Source organism: Mastomys coucha, unplaced genomic scaffold (genome assembly GCF_008632895.1).
Source record: "Mastomys coucha isolate ucsf_1 unplaced genomic scaffold, UCSF_Mcou_1 pScaffold8, whole genome shotgun sequence".
In the NCBI taxonomy this organism is placed as follows: domain Eukaryota; kingdom Metazoa; phylum Chordata; class Mammalia; order Rodentia; family Muridae; genus Mastomys; species Mastomys coucha.
The window spans coordinates 50,191,435-50,197,434 of record NW_022196914.1 but is presented as its reverse complement, the minus strand read 5'-3'; the positions used below and the strand labels follow the sequence as shown (position 1 = coordinate 50,197,434).

General features: G+C 49.1%; 1 protein-coding gene across 3 annotated transcripts in view; it reads left to right on the top strand.

Moving 5' to 3' along the window:
• Positions 1 to 337: 337 nt before the first annotated feature.
• Positions 338 to 6,000, top strand: part of Vcan (versican) — a 97,136-nt gene continuing 91,473 nt past the window's right edge. The window contains exon 1 of one of the 3 annotated variants that reach the window (XM_031360395.1): positions 338 to 948. The gene's annotated coding sequence lies outside the window, so the exon portion shown is untranslated. The remainder of the gene's footprint in view (positions 949 to 6,000) is intronic. The other 2 variants (XM_031360393.1, XM_031360394.1) reach the window with 2 other exon arrangements.

The window sequence follows — 6,000 nt, the reverse complement described above, 5'->3', positions numbered from 1 at the left end:
TGCCGCGGGCTCCTCATTGGGCAGTTCCCTAGGGAGAGCAGCTACAGAATGCTTTTGCCTCTCCCTGGGGCTTGGTATCTCACTTTCTCAGTATCTCTTTCAGGTTGGCAGGAGCTTTGAGCCTGACACCTCTTCTGGTGGAGAGAGCAAGCTACGTGGTCGCTTAAACGCATTAAACGCAAGTTCTTGGCTGATTTTATAGAGTCCCGTCCGCTCCTAAGAACTGACCACACTTAATTGCTCTGTGCTTGCTGGCCGCACCAGAGACTGGGGACTCCTTTCCCCTAATTCAGAAGTAGCAGCATAGAGCAGGGAAGAGGGGGTGGGGTGGGGAAGGGTGGGAAGGCAGTTGTTTGAGACTGCACAGAGAGGTGGTACTGAGTCGCTGAATGAGCACGGATTCTCCCCCCAACCCCCAGTCGATTGGTACTTCTCGTCAGGAAGAAACGCTGAGAGGTGGGAGTGCCTGGCGAGGGAGGCAGGCGGTCCCTACCGCAGGCTCTGGGAGCTCCTTTCCGGCCCTCCGCCTGGGCTCTGTGGAGTGGCTGAAGCTACGGAGCACTTCAGGAGCCTGTGAATGAACCCTCCTCCTCTCCCTCCTCCTTCTGGCTGAGTCTCCTCCTCGGCTCTGACGGTACAGTGATATAATGACGGTGGGTGTCACAACCCGCATTTGAACTTGCAGGCGAGCTGCCCCGAGCCTTTCTGGGTGAAGAACTCAAGGCGCGCGGGCGCAGCAGCTGCGAGCATTAGGTGCTGTGGACAGGCGCTGGGACAAGGATCTGCGGCTAGCAGCGCATCCTCCCTCCTCACCAGCTCTGTCCCGCACTCGCCGCATCCTTCCCCAGGCCACCGCGCTTCCTATGTGATCTGCCGGGGCAACGCGGAGCCCATTCTCACAGCTCAGCAGAGAATTTCCCCCCAAACTGCAGTAAGCCGCTTTTCAAGGTAATCATGTTTCTTTTGTTCCCCCATTTAAAAGAAAGGGGGAAACTTGTTGGGAAAAGAAAACCGCCCAGCTTAGTGGGGGGAAAACTTACATTGCAATTGGAAGAGGGCTTTAATTAAAGCCAAGAGGACTAGCTGTAAGGCGAAGTTAAGAAAATGTGCGCACTTTAAAACATGAAGGTAACTTTGAAAGAGGTTTGTTAAAGAGACGAATTCAGATAGACCTTGGTGCTGAAAAAGATCTAGACAAAAGAACTCCTGGGTGGGGTAGAGGAAAAGGACCAACGGAATAGGGGAAGGGATTTTGTAGAGAAATCCTATAAAAGTCCTGCTATCTTGAGTTGGAGGAATGGGAGGGACTCCTCACACCTTGATTTTTGTTGTCTTTAAATTGGTCGAGGCAAAAGTTTGAATGGAGAGTCCCCAAACTTGCCCAAATACAAGCCCCTGAAACCACCTCAGAGCAGACCACCTGGTGTCCTGGCTCCTGGTGTGTGGTCAGTATCTCTGGTTCCTGGAAAGTCACCTCTGGGCAGCTCTTGACAAGGCAGCAGGGTACTTTAGCTGCCCGGGACCGGCGCGAACAGGACACTTTCCCCCAACCCCTCAGGCAATGTGGAAGGCTATCTGGCAGGGGTTGGACAGGGTCCTGGGGCTGAGTTTCTTTGATGACTTGGGGGCTGTCAAAGCTCTCTCACGTTGCCCCTGTGTTCTTTTGTCCTGCGCGTGGTGCGCCCGAGCCAGCGGGGAAGGCGCAATGGATGGGGGTGGGGTTGTTGGAACACCGGAGAGGTCTGGGAGGCTCCTGGGCGGGAAAGCTTTCCCTGAACTAGAGGGGTGTGCAGTATTCACCCCCCCTCGCCCTGGAAAGCGAAATGAGGGCTTGTCCCCCAATCTTTACCAGCAAACCAGGACCCAGAGACTCTCCAGACAAAGGTGGCATGAAGACCCGAGTTGGGGACCAATTGGTCCAGTCTTCTCGCTTGGATTACAGCAGTCCTCTGTTCCCTTCTGTATCTTCATCCGCTCCCATTTCTCCACTTGAGTTGAGCAACTTTACGGGCTGGCGGAGTGGTTGTGGAGAGTGCCTGCCGGGTTTCCCCGGGGACGCCCTGGCTGAGAGAGTCCTGCTGCCCTGAGTAGGCGTGGGCATTGCAAGAGACTTCTCTAGTGCCTGCAGACCCGGGACATCCCGGTTGTCTCGGTTTGTTCTCGGTGTCAATGGGCGTGGACTGCTCAGGGGGTTAGACAGAAGAAATAGTGGTAAGAAAATAATGTCATAGCCTAAACTATTTGCTCTCGGATCCAACTGCGTTCGCCTCCGCATGTCCTGCGTGTTCTCGGGATCCTGAAGAGAGGGGAAGAAATCTCCCCCGAGGCTGCAGGGCTGTACCGCCTCAAGTACACCCGCAGTGGAGATTCGCTATCTGTGTCCCTCTCATCTTTGTGTCTCTTTCTCAGTCTCCATCTTCTCTGTTTTCTCTCGCCCCTTTCTACCTCCTCTCCGCTTTTGCGTCCCCTCCCCCACGGCTGACAAATGAATGGCTAGTGTGAAATCCCTTCCTTCTCTGTCCAAGGAGGCAGGCCCAGAGGGAGGAGCAAGGGGGGCGGTGCGCTCCTTAAGATCTGCTTGCAGTTGGGTGTTTCGGACTAGTCGAACCCAGATGTCTAGGAATAGGGAGTTTTGTAGTAGGTGTGGGCTCCCCCTGATGGAGGAATTCAGCACAAACGGAAAATAGGGCTAGAAAACCACTTTCATATCCTTTGGTTCAAAGAGAGGAAGACCCTAGTTCTCTTTTAATAGTCATTTTTCCACTTCAGAATCAGGGAAGTGAATCTTGGGGTTTGGAGGAGACAAAAAGAAGAAAATTTAGCCATCCCCAAAACACCGGCTCCTTTTCTCTTATCTGCCTGGCTTCCCGCGGCGCTCTGGGCGGTGCCTGCAGCTGGGCCGACTAAGAACGCCGGTTTGTGGTTTCCTGACGTACAATTTGCTCATCTTTAAGGAAAGTAATAAAGGTACTTGCTTTGGCTAATTTCGCTAAAGTCCTTGAACACAATGCTAGGGCTCTGTTCCAGGCTATTGCAAAAGAATTCCCCCCCCCCCGCCCCGACTCCCCATCCAAAACTTAACTTCCTCAACACCAGGACAGGCGTTGCACGTGGAAATTGGGGAGAAGGCGGGCGCCTAGAGGCAGAGGAAAGGAGTTTTTCCACTGGCAAAGAAAAAAAATGTGACAATAGAGGGTTGGCGGAAAAAAAGGAAAGAAAATGAAACCGATGAATGCAATAGCCAGGAGCCGGAAGAACTCATTTCGAAATTTTGGTCTCACTTTCGTGTCTGTTATGCTGAAAACGATAACGATAGCGAGCGCATCCTTGCCTGGTGCTGGCCTAGGAAGGAACTACAGAAGCAGAGGTGGTCCGGCCCCGCCTACCGGAGCGGGGCTAGCCTCCCCCGCCCCTAAACTCACCCTGATTTGGAGGAGGGACCCTGCTAGGCACTCCCTTCAGCGGCGGGGGTTCGCTATCCGCCACGTGGGCTGGAGCTTCAGCTCAGGGCGCGAGACGGGTGTGACTTCCTGGGCTCCCAGACAGCTGCACAGCTGCTCCGGCGAGCGCTTAGCCTAGGTCTCCAGCGGCTGCAGCCAACTGGGGCGGGGCTGGGCTGGGCTGGACACGGGTGGGGCCTCGGCTGGCGAGCCTCCTGAGCTCCAAAGGCTAGCTGAAGCTGGAGCGGATCCAACTTCCATTCAGATGGCACCAAACGCTCATGTTCAAAGCCTTTAAAACACTCTTTTCTCTTGCTTTATTTTTGGGGGGAGTGATATGCAAGTACACGTTTTTTGCTTTAAAAGGAGAAGTGAAGATTTATTCTAAGTCAACTCTTGGCATGAAAATGAGACAAATTTGCGACTGCTCCAGGCATTCGTTTAGAAATACATTTACATTCCTAAAGACCACTTTTAGCTAGCGACAAAATTAAAGCTGCTGTAATTGAATATCAACCAGGATCATTAGAGTGGGCAGGACAGGGCAGGGGGTAGGTGTCTAGCACAAGTTGACCAAATGGCTGATAAAAGACCTGGGTTGGCGGCGGAGGGGGGTGGGGAAGGGGCGGGGAGCGCGCTGCGGTGGGTCTGGTGATGTAGACTGGACCCTGCTACTAAGGTCTTCACTGTAAATTCTCCAGCTTATAATTCGGAAGAACTAGGCTTTAATGGTCCTCTCTCCCACCTTAAATTTTGTTTATAATCGGTCCATTTTTGTGTTGTTTTTTTCTTTCTCCTTCTCTCTAAAAGCTATGGCCTAAATTGTGCTAAGTACTGGTTGGCAATTGTGTCAAACTCAGAAAATATTCACATAAAAGCCTAAAATGGAATGTTTTGGATTTAAGAGGGAAACATTAGTTTTCTCAGGTGGAGCAGATTACCATTTTTAAGAGGAACATAGCAAGGAGGGGGGTCCCAAAGAATCTGAGTTCTAGTTCTGAGCACAATGTAATAAAGGAATACTTGATAAATTGCATCTGCATGTCCCCCACTAATGCTATGAGGGGTTCCAATAGATTCCCAAGCAGTTGAGCAATTACTTCCTCCAGCAGGAAGTCCACAGTCCTTAATCTTCATGTGGGTGGTGGAAGGAAGGATGGGATTCAAGACCATCACTTAGAATTTATAAACGAGTTCAAAGTTCGCTTTTTCTTGGTGGTTTAAAAAATTAAGCCTCTTCATTATTTCCTTCCTTAAAAAAGAAAAGAAGGAGAGAGAGAGAGAAAGTTTGAAAAGATGTTTTTTCAGGTTCATAGGTGTTCATGCAATCAGGGTTACCCCCTTTCTTGACTTTTGCTAACTGCAGGGAAATCCCTGTGGTATTCCATGCTGCCTCTATCTATGTATGAGTAACTTTCTGTTTTGGAAAGATATAAAGAGTGAGGAAAGGTATAAAGCTAAATATGATTAGTGAGGGTGATGCACCCATTGTTCTGTCTCTCCTTACACTGCTAAGCTTAAACACTCTCGAGTTAATGATTGGTCAATCAATGGGACATCCCTGAGCCACTGAAAGCACAAAGACCAACTGAATGTCTTCCTCACACACATACTTAAGCTCTTTTATTTTTTTTCCTGGTTCAGTTTAAACATTTTTGTAGACTTTATTCATGGACAAACATCTACAGATTCTGTATTTCAGATGAGATGTTAATCAGAGAAGGGCAGAACTTCTAGACACATATGTTGCTTTGGGGCAAAAGAATGAATGCTTATACTAGGTGGATTTTTAAAATTTCCTCCACCCACATGGAGAAATCAGTTAAGGGACAGACAAACACTCATTGTTAGAGGTTACTTGGTCTGGTCTAGAAAAAATGTGCTGCCTGTTGCAGACATTTGGAGTCAGAACAAGGGAGAGTAAAGGCACATGTCTTGACCAAGTTCCATTTGTATTAGTAAAAATTCATCAGTTCTTATAATATCCACCTGGTAGATATAAAAGTCTGTAAGTACATCTCGGACACAAAGTCAAATCTTACATGTGAAGTTCTTAGAATTGGATGTGATGGAGTCGTTTTCTCTTGGTGGTCAGTACATAAGATCTTTGTTAAAGGTGTTTATTCTATAACCCAAAGCTCTTTTCATTCACCTGTTATATATGTTGTATTCAGAAGGGAATGAATATAGAATGCATATCAGAGATTACTTACTTTCAGTTCCAGAGCGATCCTCAGTGGTAAGGAGTGGGCAGTAGTGTGCACTGCTTTAGCAGTGGCCTGGAGTTTGGTTCCATGCCGAGCCACTCACAATCATCTTTAACTCCAGCTACAGAGGGGGCTGACACCTCTGGCCTTTGGAGGCACCTGCAGTCACATGAGCACATTAAGTTATGGTTCCAACCTGGCCTGAGATAAAGTGGAGTAACCACTACATTGGTAAGCAGAAAGTTTGTGTGAGATTCTCTAGCTGCGAAAGCAAGTTAAGTGGAACTGCTGGACCTCTGCTGTCATAATTTGTTAAATGGACACCATTATAAAAGACTAAATTAAATACCTAT